Consider the following 14,740-nt stretch of genomic DNA (forward strand, 5'->3'; position numbering starts at 1 on the left):
AAGAAGTGGAGGAAAAGATGCAAACATTGCAGGTGATTTTACTTTGGAACCTTCAGAAAACTTCAACTCAATTTTTCTCAAAATTTACTTTGCTGACTCTATCGACTTCAAACAGGTGTAGCTCAGTAATTTTTGTCCGATTCCAACAAATCATACATCATTTTGAAAGTATTTTAATGGAGAATGTGAAAATGAAAATAACTCATTTTTGAAAAATTGCTCATTGTGACTCATTTTGCCAGCACAGGTCACATATGTTGTTGCAAGGGTTGCAAAGGGGTGGAAAATTTCCGGTAAATTTCCGGAAAGTTTCCCACATTTCTGGAATGTTTCCGAAATTTACTGGAATTTTTCCACCTTTTTGCAACTCTAGTTGATGCATATGTCATACAACCCACTGTTGCATGCATTAAATGCAATTAAATTAAATAATAATAATTTAAAAAAAGCTGGTGACGGAGCGGTTATTAGCACACATGCTGAAACACTGAGCCATTGGTATCCAATAGCCAATTAGCTATTTATTAGCCATTTAAAAAACATCTGACTCAATTAACCCGATGTAATACTACCCAAGTCCCTAACCAGTTTGAGTTTTAACTACTACACACTACAGAGGTAAAATGGGTTGCTAGTGTAATTCACATTAATGATAACATTTTAACATTAATAAATGTTGCATGTCTTTGGAAAAGTGTCATTTACATTCACTGAAAGCTCTAGAACTGAATGTCCCCTGACACGCTATTTGTGCTGCTGAAAACAAGGGCTTACGGCAGACTATGACCATTACACGAGCCCTGACAGCATTCAAAGTTCCATTTCATTTTCTGTCTCTTGGCTGTGTATTAAGATGAAGCTTTGAGCCATTCTGCTCCATTGTTAGACTCCAGCTATGAACCCAAACGAGGAAATCAATACCGTATTGAGCGAGGTCACTCTCCGCCCACCCACACGCCCAGATAAAGGTCAGGGGTCTTGAGACCTGCAGAGAATCAAAATTCAGCCTGACATGACTGCTGCTCATGGACTTAACAGCCATCATCCTGAACAGCATGAGGCAATTCTGACAATAATAATGTTTTCTGCTGATGCTTAAAAAGATCAGAGGGTTTACGACTGAAATCAATTTCATAACACCAAATGCCTGTGAAGAAAACTCAGAAGGGCACAGAAGATCTGTTCTCAATAGGACCCAAACTATTATGGATATACAATACATAGTTATCATTTCAATTAATGCTGATTTTGATTAATTTTAATATCTGTAATCTTTGGTATCAGTCAGTATTTGATATTTAATACTCTTACTAGTCATGCAAGAGCTTTAGATATAATACTCTGTCTATAATGCTTTGCCATAATCAAGCGCTAACTTAAAGGGATAGAATTTAGCTCGTTAGCTTCAGCCGTTAGTCCCTGGTGGTAGTAACTCATTAGCCAGATGTCGATCCATTCATTTTTTATTGAATGTGAAATCTGGCTTGTATTTCCATTTAAACTTATTTACATAAAAATTCCTAGATGTTCATCAGAAAAAAAAAGGAAACAGCTATGTGAATGATAAAATCTATCTATAGGACACACTTGAAGAGTGATTTATTGGAAGCAAGCTCACACAGTCTCTAGTAATGTTAAAGGTGTAATAGACTTTTGAGCATAGAATTATACTTGTCATTTTAATTTGATTTTGACTGGTCGGTCGCTGCATTCTGTGGTCAAATACTTTTGTATAATGACAGCTAGATGGCGCAGGCTGATGGGTCCTTACTGCAAACTCACATTCTCATATTGAATGTGACTAAAACTCATATTCACAGTGTTAAACTACTTGACACAAGCTGATTGGTTCATGTTGCATATGCAGTTCCTCTGAAACACTCCAGCTTCCCCAGCTCCACCTGTATAAATCTGATAGGGGTTATTATATATGCTATTTGTGCAGCAGCAGTATTGCTTAAAAACTCACAGCACCGTATCAGTGTATGTATTGGGAGTAGCAAGTTCCTGTACTTGCTTTGCAGCAGCAATAATCTACAACAGCAATAACCAACAGCAGCAGCAATTCAGCACCGTAGCAGATCTATTCCACCAAGACCAAATACATTATCACTGTCATATCCATTACCATGCTAAAATATTCCGAGAGTTGTCATGATAGAACTACAGTATATTTCATCATTGTCCCTAACAATCAAGCTCATACACTCTGCTAGTACCATGCATCACATTTTACTTGCCATATTATAAAATAACTCGATTTCAGCTTCATTTACATTTTTTATTTGTTAAATAGGCATGCAATAAGAAGCTCATAATTACAAAATAAACTCCTTCATGATGAATCCTGATTTTTTATTTTTATTTATTTTATTTTTTTATTTATTTTTATTTTTTTGGCAATAATGACCAAATGACTGCATATTATCCATTACATGATGTCTAAATTCACTTGTAGTATATAAAACTATCCGTAACTTTTACTACTTTTTCCTACACAAAACAGTATATACCTTAGTCAGGGTAGTGCCATCTTTATTTATTTTTTTACAGAAATGAAATCAACGCTGTGAGGAATAGATGTACAGAGCATTAATTTGACTGTACTGTTGTTTAACAACATAATGATTGTTCAGCTGATGAAACGTCTTTCTGAAAACACTTTCAGAAGACAAAACCTCTATAATACAGTTTGAAAAATTACATTATCTGGAACCTCTATAAAGTGCGTAACACTGTAAGTCTTTCTTATACAGCCTTGTATTCAAACCTGATTAAGGTCAACAGAATTTCAATATCATCCAATTATTACCATCAGACCAAATTTCAACATTGCTACAAACTACAGCGTCTGGTAGATGGATATGAGCAGCAAAATGAGCCACATGACACAAAGGAGCTTTATAGGTGCTATAAAAGCAGGGAACAGAATAACTAAAAATGGCATGTGATGATCTGTCTTGATTCCTGTAGAATTGCCTCACAACTGGGAGCTGATTAGGTGTTGATATTTTACCGCTGTTTACTTCCTCTATCTAATAACTCTATCTCACCTCAGACATGAAAAAGAGACATGCCTCAGCTCAATATAAAAAGTTGCATATTCAAGTGACACATAATCTCAGTAAAGTTTTCCTGTAGCTCAATTGACAGAGCATGGTGCTAGCAAAGATTGTAGGTTTGACACCCAAAGAATAAAGGCACTAGTCCGTTTACCACAGTTGAGCTCTATATATGCACGCTAATCAATGTTTATATCTAAAAAGCCTAAAATAAATCATATAAAGTGATGGTGTCTCTTTAGGTTTAAACCACTCTGTTCTTATAGATTACTTTTACTACTGCTTTATGGAATGGACTTTTAATGGTGGTACAGACATCTCAAGTTTCATTAAAAATACCTATTTTTTGTGTATACAAGTTTTATGGGTTTGGAATGACATGATGGCGAGTAATTGATGACAGAATCCTCCTTCTCTATCTCTATTGACTATGACCTGGTGAGACCTTTGAATTAAAAGATTTGCCAAATGTTTAAATGCAACTTATGATTTCTAGGTCTGGAAATGTTTTTGAGGTAAGGTCAAAAGTACAATAATGTCTCCATGGACGACACCCCTTAGGAGTACTGAAAGAGACCTGCAGGGAAGGTGGGTCCACAGCTGATCAGCTATAGATCTGGAGACAGAGGCTGTAAAGTGTGTCCACATGGACAGAAGGGATAAATAGCCCAGACAGGAAATGGAAGTCAAATTAAAGATTTCCCGTCCATGAAATGAACAAGCTCTTGCCATGCCAATAAAGTCACTCATGTGGATCTCACAGAGGCACAATTGTGGCAGACAAATTATGGGCAGTCGGGATGATAATGCTGACAGTGATGGCATTATCGTCAACAACCTCATTTGTTAGGACTTGCACCAGATCTATGTCACATAAATAAGGGAGAGTGTGCCATTACAGTTGAGCAACGCATGCATCCCACATTACAGTCAAATGGTGTAAATGGAGCCATTCCTCAAGAAGAACCGACACAAGTCCACAGGTGCTGCTGGGACACACTGTCCTACCACAGCCTGGAACCACAGTCCTGATCCACGTGGCAGCTATTCATTTAGAGAAATGGAACGACCTGACCTTTTCATACTGCCGTGTTAGAGCACACACAATGTCTTCACAGATCCAGTGTACTAGACATTCATAAAAACCTGTATGTTGGCTCTTGTGTATTCTTTCAATAATTTATGAGCAAAACCATGAAAAAAGACATGAAAGTATCACAAGATCCACTGAAGGGCCCATCCATAGGTCTAATGCATATGATGGCAGTGAGGGGGAAGCAGCTATTGCTTGCACATGGCACTGCAGTGAACTGCACTCAAACAAATGGACTTTGGGGAAATAAAGAGTGTTTGTTTTTCGTTCTACAGAAGTGATCGAAGGTCCAGCAAGAGCAAACTAAGAAAGCAATCACGCATACACAAACACAAACAGAGAACCTTTGTCAAATGAAAACAAATGATGGGAAAGGGAACAGTGTTAGCAACAGGGCTCTTCAGAGTTCATTAGAACACACCTCTCTCTCTCTCTCTCTCTCTCGCTCTCTCTCTGTGTGTGCTGTTGTCTGTGCAATTTTACTGCCAATACCATCATGCTGTTCTTATGCGAGCATCTATGCGGGTTGAAATGGAACCTTTCCACTGTTTGGACTTTTCATGGAAATGGAGATGGTATTTTCTCTGGAGCTGCCACAAAAACTATTTTTATAACATATATGTACAGGGAAAAAAACGGAGAGTACATTGATAAAATAAATGTATGTATGTTTTTAATGTTTAATATTTTTAATGACTAAAACATAATCAATTCATATGCAAAAATGTATTACTTCTATCTCAGTATCACCTCTGTATTTCTATACAGTCTCTTCATGCTATATGATCAGATGCAACCCAACTAGGGTACTGTACATCAGGCGTATTATTTCACATTCCTGTTCTAAAAGGCACCCACTACTTAGACCAAAAATCTACAACTAAAAAGCCAGCAAGAAGGTTGAACTGAGCAGATTGTGCAATTGGATCGTTCCCAGTAACCAAATGGAGGTAATTCTCAAGTTTATATATGAACTCTTCACCTCTGGAGTGCTGATGTATTCCTGCACACGGCGATAGCCCTACATAAACAGCAAGGGCAATGTGTTGATAGAGGCTGCTTCCCTCTGATAAAGAGCCACAGCTCAAAACCATCCACATCATCCGCAACAACACCACAGGGACTCAAGCTCCCTAATTAACTAGAAACAGGAAAGAATGCTATGTAGCAGTAGTTTGGGAGGTTTTCCAAGGTTAACAATGTGGCATCATGGCATATGGAATTAAATATAATACAAGCAGTTCGTCAGCATGCAAAATCAATAGAACACAAATTCAAGTTGAAGTCCATTGGCTGAATGAATTATTTGAACACCCTAAATAAATTAAATCCACATTTAAAGTGAGAAACCAATGCAGAACACTGGTCAAAAGTGCATGACCTACAAATATGATTGTTCTTTTATGAAAACAATGAAAACATTTTTTTTTCTTCTATACATTTAATGTCTTTGCATGATACTTACATCAGTTCTGTCTGCGTTCCAGTGACAATTGACTTGCTCCGCCCAACATGCTGATCGACCTGGTTGAGTTTGTTAGGCAGACATGAGGATAATATTAAAGCTAAGGAGTGTGCATGACAATTACAATTCTACTGCAGAGTTTGGAGAAATCAATCATTTGTGCAAGAGCTCTGCAGGATTGTAACCTCAGTCAGCCATGTGGGAAATAGGCTTGCAGTCACCCAGAGAGACCTGTGCCAGGAACACTGATGCCCACCAGCAGAAACTTCTTATTTTGTCCTACAGGTTCTTCCCAAGGCCACTGCTTACAAAGGGATGACTGGGACACACCAGAGCCATGCTGCTTGAAGCACGCTGTCAGAGCCGTGCTCAGAATGGCGGGTAAACCGTGTGGGATTTGAAGCAGTGGTTTTCAACTGACACATCGCGACCATTGAGATCTATTCTGATACTGTCGCAGACAGCAGTGTAAAAATAACGCTAAATGCAAATAATAAAATGCAACTAACCATATAATCATCCATGTTAGGATATGAAAAACAGGAGTATCAAGGTGGAGAAAACTTATCTTCCCATATCTTTAGCTGCTGAAGGCCATGCATCTAATCAGTTTTACTCTATTTTGGCATAAATGCCTCTGCCAGCTGGTAGAAGCTAGCCAAATTATACAGATGCCAACATGGTCAGGTTGCATATCATGCAGATCCTGACGAAAAGTATGCAAGGTAAAAAGAAAATCCAACAACTAAATGCAGGATAAGCATGGTTTTTGCCAAACACTGCATATTTTGTGCAGTGAATTATGTTTGCAAAGGTACACAAAGGTAATGCTTTTTCCAATGTTAAAATACATTTAAAAAACATTTTTGTTACTTTTGTACAAACAAACAGATGGATGGATGGATGGATGTTGGGTTGCAAACTGATGTCCAATATAAAATTTGGATCCAGCAGTAAAATAAGTTAGGAATCACTGAACTGGACTAGGAGCCAAAGATTTTTTGCATCTGTAAGTAAAGCACAACAGCTTGAACACAAAAGAGCTGGGTAACATGCACACTAGGGTGGCCCTTATTGGGAGGATTTTTTTTTTTTTTTTTTTTAAATGTTAACCTCTCACCCCCTCATTTGTTTCTCTACTAGAAGTATGTAATGTATGCAAAATACCATCCAGATAATTTGTCATTTAGGGTATGCTCAAAGAATGTATCTTCTGATCTGATTGGCAATATTAGTGAAGGTGTGTGTTCACAGTGTGTGTGTGTGTGTGTGTGTTCACTACTCAATGCTGTCTGTGTGCACTTGGTTGGGTTAAATGCAGAGCACAAATTCTAAGTATGGGTTACCATACTTGACCCCATGTCACGAAAATGGGAGAACATTCGCAACCTCTTCGTTATTCTTGATCTCCGTCGAGACTTCCTAAATGAAGATCCTGGTACCTGGGCAAACACTGCAAATGCAAGAAAGAGGTGTTGCGCTTATCCAAGAGTACAACGGATTCCTCTCAAAGACTGAAGAACAAACGTAGTTAATTTTGCTTATTGTCAGAAAGCACCGAAATCTGTTTCCAGGTAGACTTGTCGGATCATCATAAATATCTGGATCAGATCTTAGTTTTGTTCCAAGTTCACTTTCTTCACCAGTCCAGTAATTTAATCCAGTAAGTAAATTCCTAACTTTGTGGCTAAATGTCATGTCGAACTGTCATCATGATCTAGATCAGATCGCAGAGAGAGAGGGGGATGGGATCGGGAAAGGTCCGCGAGCCGGGACTCGAACTCGGGACATTTTGCCCACAAGGCTATCAGCGCTGATGTAATTTAACATTTTAAGACTAACAACACTGTTCTGTGTTCTCGTTATTAACCTAATTCACAGTTTACTAATGGTATTGTATCATTATTAATTACTTGCTGTTATGGTCATTAAGACAGAATTTCAATTTTGTTGAGCACACCCCAAACATACTCCAATCTCAGCGAAATTTGGTTTGTTTCCATTTTTCATGAAGGAGAGTTGACTGGGCGGGTGAGAGCAAAAGATTTCGAAAGTCCAAAAATAAGGGCCACACTAATAAAATCACACACATAGCAGCAAGCATGTTAATGTGTGTATTGGTATTACTCACATATCATAGCTAAACAATGTTTCTGATTAACATTCCAACTCAATTAAATGTTGATTAACTTAATTAAATGTTGTTAACTTCATTTTGTAAGATCAAATACGGATGAACAGCGACAGATGTTGAAAAAACCCTTGACATGTTAATATTGCTAAAGGCGAGGAAAACCACAAAGCACATAGATAACATATAAAATAATTAAACAGAAATTGTGGGATCTACCTCTTTCCTTCACTTCAAAGGGGCTTTTTTCCCCCTTCTGAGCAGCAGGGGGGTAACATTTAAAGACTAGCAAGATTTTACATCCTTTCTTGAATTCTCGGAAACACAAGGATTTTAATGAAGGAAATTAGTCAAGAGGTCAGGCCTAAGAGTTTTCCTAAATGGAATCTGTAATAGATATTGGGTGTGAGGTGAGGTATGTTATTTCAGGATGGGGGAAGGCATTATTCATAGCTGTTGGAGCACTTTTTCTGTTAATACAAGCCGTCCTCTAACCATAGGGAAAACAAATCTTTATTTAATAAAACATGATTTTGCTTCATGCTGAATTTGCGATAAACCTGCAGAGTAAGAGCTGATACAAACAGAATAGAGAACAAAGAGAAAAGTCTGATTTGCTGGCTGCTTTGTATCAGTAGATAAAACTTTCACACTGATTTTTCCCATACAATGAAAGCATACAGTGATCACAGGCTGTTAAGCATATATATAAAGAACAAGGTGAACATTATCCATGGAACAAGGTGTTCCTGGAACAAAGAATGTCACACAGGTTTAAAAAGACTTGAGGGTGAATAAATGTCATTTTTTGCTGAACTACTTCTTTAATCACAAGAAGAAGAAGAAGAAGAAGAAAAAAAAACACAATCCACAATCATTTCAAAATCACATAGATAACTGTGTCTTCTGGATTCAGCTACCTTAAAATGCACACCTCAGATTTGTCGGAGGAGTTGTAGACCCTGATTTCAGGTCTTGAGAGCTCTGCATTTTTCACTGGGGTTTAGGGCAGCACTCATACTTTAATGAAAGCATCATTTGTCTTTTAAATTGTACCTTTGCTCCATCTGTCATTGTGAGAGAGGACATGTTCACCTTGGAAAGTGGTGCATGTCATGAAGACTAGGAACGGTCTAGTTTGATTGAAATGAGATTGCGGGACGGTTCTAGTGAACATGCAGCATCAGTCTGATGGCATACAGTATAAACTGAAAGTGGAGTTCATCTTATTATCTGAGGATGCCTAACTGCTCAGGCAAGTGATCTTTATTTGTAATTACACTGAATATATGCATGCACACTATTTAGTTCTTCAGACAACATTAGGTAATTTCTTTGCCCTCCAAGCCCCAAAACAGAGCTAAACTCAATACCCCAGTTCTAGGAATAAGGGTGTCCCACTTGCTTATTTTTAGCATGCAACGCTTTCTTCTTCCCATCTTTCAGAGATTAGCAGTGCTTTCCCTGATGTACCGCAGGGAGTCCATCACATTACTTCATTATGATACATCTGTTTAACCAAGGCAGAAAATTACAGCACTATAAACCTTCTTAATCAATCAGTGTGTTCAATTAAAGTTGGTTCGCAGCTTACCGTCTTGCAATTCACATCCTCTCTGTACTAGACCCTTGTGTATGACACAAGATCCTGTTGAACAGAGTGTTAAGTAACTAAAAGTATAGCGACTCTACAAACTTAAGTATATTAGATGGATGAACCGGATCAAAAAATCCAATGAGCAATTGGTTTGAGTCATGACGTCAAGGTGTATCCAGAAGAATCAACACATGTACAATGTATAAAAAGGTATTTATAGCACTGCTGTTAATCAGTGTGTTTTCAATTCAGTAGCATTTCAAAATTATGTTTACTATAATTTATCATTATAGTATGTGTATTTGTTGTGCATTGTGAAATGAATTAAAATGGTTAAAAAAGACGAAGAAAAAAAAAAGAAACATTATTTTTAATTTTTTTTTATTTTTAATATATGGAAAAAGCTATATAGGGACACTTAAAGGGATAGTTCACCCAAAAATGAAAATTTGATGTTTATCTGCTTACCCCCAGGGCATCCAAGATGTAGGTGACTTTGTTTCTTCAGTAGAACACATTTGATGATTTTTAAGTCCAACTGTTGCAGTCTATCAGTCGTATAATGCATGGCAATGGTAACAAAATCTATGAGAGTATACAAAACATGCACAGACAAATCCAAATTAAACCCTGCGACTCGTGACGACACATTGATGTCCTAAGACACGAAACGATCGGTTTGTGCCAGAAACCGAACAGTATTTATATCATTTTTTACCTCTAATACACCACTATGTCCAACTGTCTTTGGGTGCGCGCACGACTTCCGGTGCGTGAGGTGCGACACACACTCTGGCGTAGTTTACGTTAATGGGTGTTGTCGCGGGAGGAGCAAACGACAGACACAGTTTATTAACAGAAAATAAACTGAAGCCGTCGTACCTACAATGTTTGTGCACTGTGTAAACAATGAGTGACGTATACGTGCGAGAGATCACTTCCGGCGCTTGCGTAAACTACGCCAGAGCACGTACACACCTCACGCATCGGATGCCGTGCGCGCGCCCAAAGACAGTTGGACATAGTGGTGTATTAGAGGTAAAAAATGATATAAATACTGTTCGGTTTCTCGCACAAACCGATCGTTTCGTGTCTTAGGACATCAATGTGTCGTCACGAGCCGCAGGGTTTAATTTGGATTTGTCTGTGCATGTTTTTTTTACTCTCATAGATTTTGTTACCATTGCCATGCATTATAAGACTGATAGACTGCAACGGTTGGACTTAAAAATCATCAAATGTGTTCTACTGAAGAAACAAAGTCACCTACATCTTGGATGCCCTGGGGGTAAGCAGATAAACATCAAATTTTCATTTTTGGGTGAACTATCCCTTTAAGCATTTCTTTGTGATGTCACAAAAGAATAGTTTGAATAGCAGTTCTGAACCAGTTAATTAAAACTGGCAGTTTGAATGGATTCATGGAAATTAGAACTCACCAACTTGCTCTATTTTCTCATACTCGCAAGTTCTCACAAAACTATTGCCACATACTGTAACCACAAAAAAAGTGCATTAAAATTATTTTGTTGTTCACAATGTTGCCATAACAGTAATAAAATTACAATGGCACAGCCAGTCAGTGTTAATACTCCAAGTTGGCTATAATTATACAGTAGTTAGTATTTGTAGTGCTTTTTTTTTCTTCAAATGACAGTTTGACATTAAAATAATTCAAATATTACTGTATTATAATATTACCAAATTATGAGTAGCTTAGGGAAATTAGCTGCCTTTGTATGAGTAAACTGTAAGTTCATAGGGTGCTGTGATACAACACTACATCATGCCTACTGCTGTACAGTTCATACATAAGCTCCATAGAGAGAACCTCTACCTCAATGTGCCAATCACATGAGCACTTGAGCATATGCTATTTATGACTGTGTGGACAGTCCTTTTTGATGTCTTCATACAGAAGATGAGCCACAGAGAGCAGGGAGTGTCTGTCACATCTTGCCTCTCAATGCATATGATAGTCACATCTTTCTCTTTCACACTTACACACATCCACACAAACACACCATGAACTCAAAGTGTTCATGTCTTATTGAAGCTGACAATGGACAAGACTGATACACAGAAAAGTAATTATGAGGGAAACCACATTGCCTCCCATGCAATCATCTATGTCAGCGGCCACAGCAAAATCACGAAGTCCTATTAAATATGGCAGATCGACATGGAGAGTATTAATTTTTGCTTACATAGTCTCCACACGCACATTTTATTAATCTATGTTACAGAAGTCTTTTTAATACGGGATGTTGAAGCAGACTAGTTGCAAAACTCAAACTGAGTGGTTTTATACGTGAGGTCATGGCCTATATAATTACTATTGTGTTGAAACATGGAACTAAAAATTACATCTTTACATTTTTCAGTCTTTTAACAGTATTCAGTGCATTTATCTCTATGCATTTATTTACTCTATTTGGCTTACTCATCTCTTATGTGCTCTGAAATGGCAAGTAGTTTATACATATACAAGATAGTAAAATGTATAGTTTTAAAATCAAGCATTGTTGTCATGGAAATCTAATAATGTTATTTATACTGTATGGACCTGTTTAAGAGTCAGATTGTATAATAATAGACAATACCTACATGGTTTTGTCTCTCGTGTTTTATTAACCTTATTTTTAGAAGCATTTTAACAATGTTTCGAGACAGACTAGTTAAAACACACACACACACACACACACACACACACACACACACATTCTCTAAAAACTATCTATCGGTCGACCTCTATGCAGCAGAACGCTATTTATATATAAATGACCATTGGTTTAACTCAGCAGTATTTTCAAACACCACTGTTCCTATGAAACAGATGCTATTTCATTTTTACATGTCAAAAGGGTTTACTAGGGTGGTCCAGAAACATGAAGTTTTATAGTACTTTTCCTCCACAAAGTTTATTTAAACAATTTAGTTTTTTGGTGAATACTGTATCTAGGGGTCACTCAAGCATCAAAAATTTGAGAAAAAATATAGAATTTTTGTATAATTTTTAAGAAGAAGGAAAAAAACGCAATTTGTTATACTGTCAAGAGAACTGTAAAAAAATTTCCATAAAATTTACGGTAAAAAACACACATCCAATAACCAAGCAGTTTTATGCTTGAGGTCATGTCCTCCCTAATCATTATTGTGTTGAGAAATGGACAGGTAGTTGTTCGCTTGCCCCCTGCTCATAATTAAACCTCACTCACACACACCTGCCTGCAGCTTTAGTAGAAACGACAGTGTAACGCAGCCTGGTCTGCCGTGACCACCCCATTAAAGTTCCTACAATTTAAAACTGCTTCACTGCTGCACGAGAGCAGCCATTACTGCAAAAGTTCACACTGGAGCCAAAGCTATTTTCTTTCCTTTTCTGGTGTGATCACCCTCAATACTTTATTGTATTTATGCCTTTTTACTACTTTTTACTACTCGGCTTTCAAGGTGCAGTGTTTTTTTTGTTTGTTTGTTTTTTGTTCCCAGAAAAATTAGCCAAATTCAGTTTGGCCTATACAGATTGTAACTAGAATTGAGTTTCAACTCAGTTTAAAATATCAAACAATATCAAACTACAAACAGGTAGAAAATCTTCCAACTGGATGGAATCACAGCCTGAAGCAACAAACTGACTCTAACTTCCAGTAAATGGTCTTGTCCAGACCGCAAAAAAAAATTTAATAAAAAATAATAGTAATCTTGGCAAACATCGTGAAATGCATTCCATCTTACATTTTTGTGTTTTGTTTTTTTTTTTGTATAAAAAATTATTTATGGTATTTTGATTGAACATTAAATTATGTTTCTGAAGTAGCATGTAGTATAGGACTGATATAATGTTCAGGGACACTGTATATTGTCAACTTTTGGCCATTTCAGACAGTCTTAGCATGCACTGCTTCAGCTCCACAAGGTAACATCTGAAACTGGTAATACTGAAAAATACTAATTGTAATAAAGTAGTAGAGAATGCAGGCCCAAAATCTTTCTGACACATCTTTGTGTGAACTAATGTACCATTTTAATCCATGGTGACTTTGATGTTTTGGAAGACACACCTAGCTGAACATTATAAACATAAGAATACCAAATATTCATACATGACTATGAGTGAGTCAAAAGTGATTGCCTAGCTATAATCCCATATTTTTTTTCTGTAAGTTAATTAAGGATTTTGGAGTCACATCTCAAAAGTGATTTTGATTCTATCACTCATCACAGCAGCTCAGGGAGAGTGTGGTTTTGTTGATCCAAGTGGCAATTTCATATAACAGAAGGACAGTAACTTCAGTCAAAATACACAGATTGCCCTCAGAGAGTTTTAATGCAACATCTAAGCTGCATACCAACCCCTCAACTGCTCTGTTAGGATACAGGATGAAAAGAGAAGGATTAAAGTGAACCCATTCATATTGAATCACTCAATAATGTATATGTAGATTATAAAGGCTCCTTTATGCATGTTAATTTGCAGTCACCAGGCAAATGTAACATTATAATGACATAAATAGGGAGAAGGATTAAAGTGAACCCATTCATATTGAATCACTCAATAATGTATATGTAGATTATAAAGGCTCCTTTGTTTATGCATGTTAATTTGCAGTCACCAGGCAAATGTAACATTATAATGACATAAATAGCTTGTGACAGAGATATTATATGTTTGAGATAGAAAATAATAATGTTCAATGTTCCAAAATTTTGCACATTGTTTTTTATCAGTATTACATAATTATTATTCACATACTGTATCTTTTCACAACAGGCCAGTGCATGAAGCAGTGCTGCGGAGACCAACAATCATTTGTAAATGGGTTGTTTCTACAGCTGGTCTGTTACGGTCTGATGCTGATGAACCCATAACTGTGTAAGCGCAGAGTTATTTCACCTGCATCAGAGGCGATTCTAGGATTTTAATTTTAGGGGGGTATATGAGGGTATAATATATATATATATACACACACACACACAACCGGTCAAAAGTTTGGGATCAGTAAGACTTGTAATGTTTTTTAAAGAAGTCTCTTAGCTCATCAAGGCTGCATTTATTTGATCAAAAATACAGAAAAAAACAGTAATCTTGCAAAATGTTATTACAATATAAAATAATTGTTTCTATTTTAATATCCTTTAAAATATAATTTATTTCTGTGATGCAATGCTCCATTTCCATCAGCCATTACTCCAGTATAAAGTGTCACATGATCCTTAAGAAATCATTCTAATATGCTGATTTATTATTAGAATTATCAATGTTGGCAACAGTTGTGCTGCCAAATATTTCTTTAAATATTCTTTTTTTCAGGATTTTTTGATGAATAAAGAGTTAAAAAGAACACCATTTATTCAAAATATAAATCTTTTCTAACAATATCAATTTTTG

General features: G+C 36.8%; 1 protein-coding gene across 1 annotated transcript in view; it reads right to left on the reverse strand.

The window, feature by feature from the left end:
- Positions 1-14,740, reverse strand: part of LOC107657215 (neurexin-3b) — a 375,749-nt gene that overhangs the window by 140,793 nt on the left and 220,216 nt on the right. The gene's annotated exons all lie outside the window — the stretch shown is intronic.

Source organism: Sinocyclocheilus anshuiensis, unplaced genomic scaffold, assembly GCF_001515605.1.
Source record: "Sinocyclocheilus anshuiensis isolate Anshui unplaced genomic scaffold, SAMN03320099.WGS_v1.1 scaffold2089, whole genome shotgun sequence".
NCBI classification, from domain to species: Eukaryota; Metazoa; Chordata; class Actinopteri; order Cypriniformes; family Cyprinidae; genus Sinocyclocheilus; species Sinocyclocheilus anshuiensis.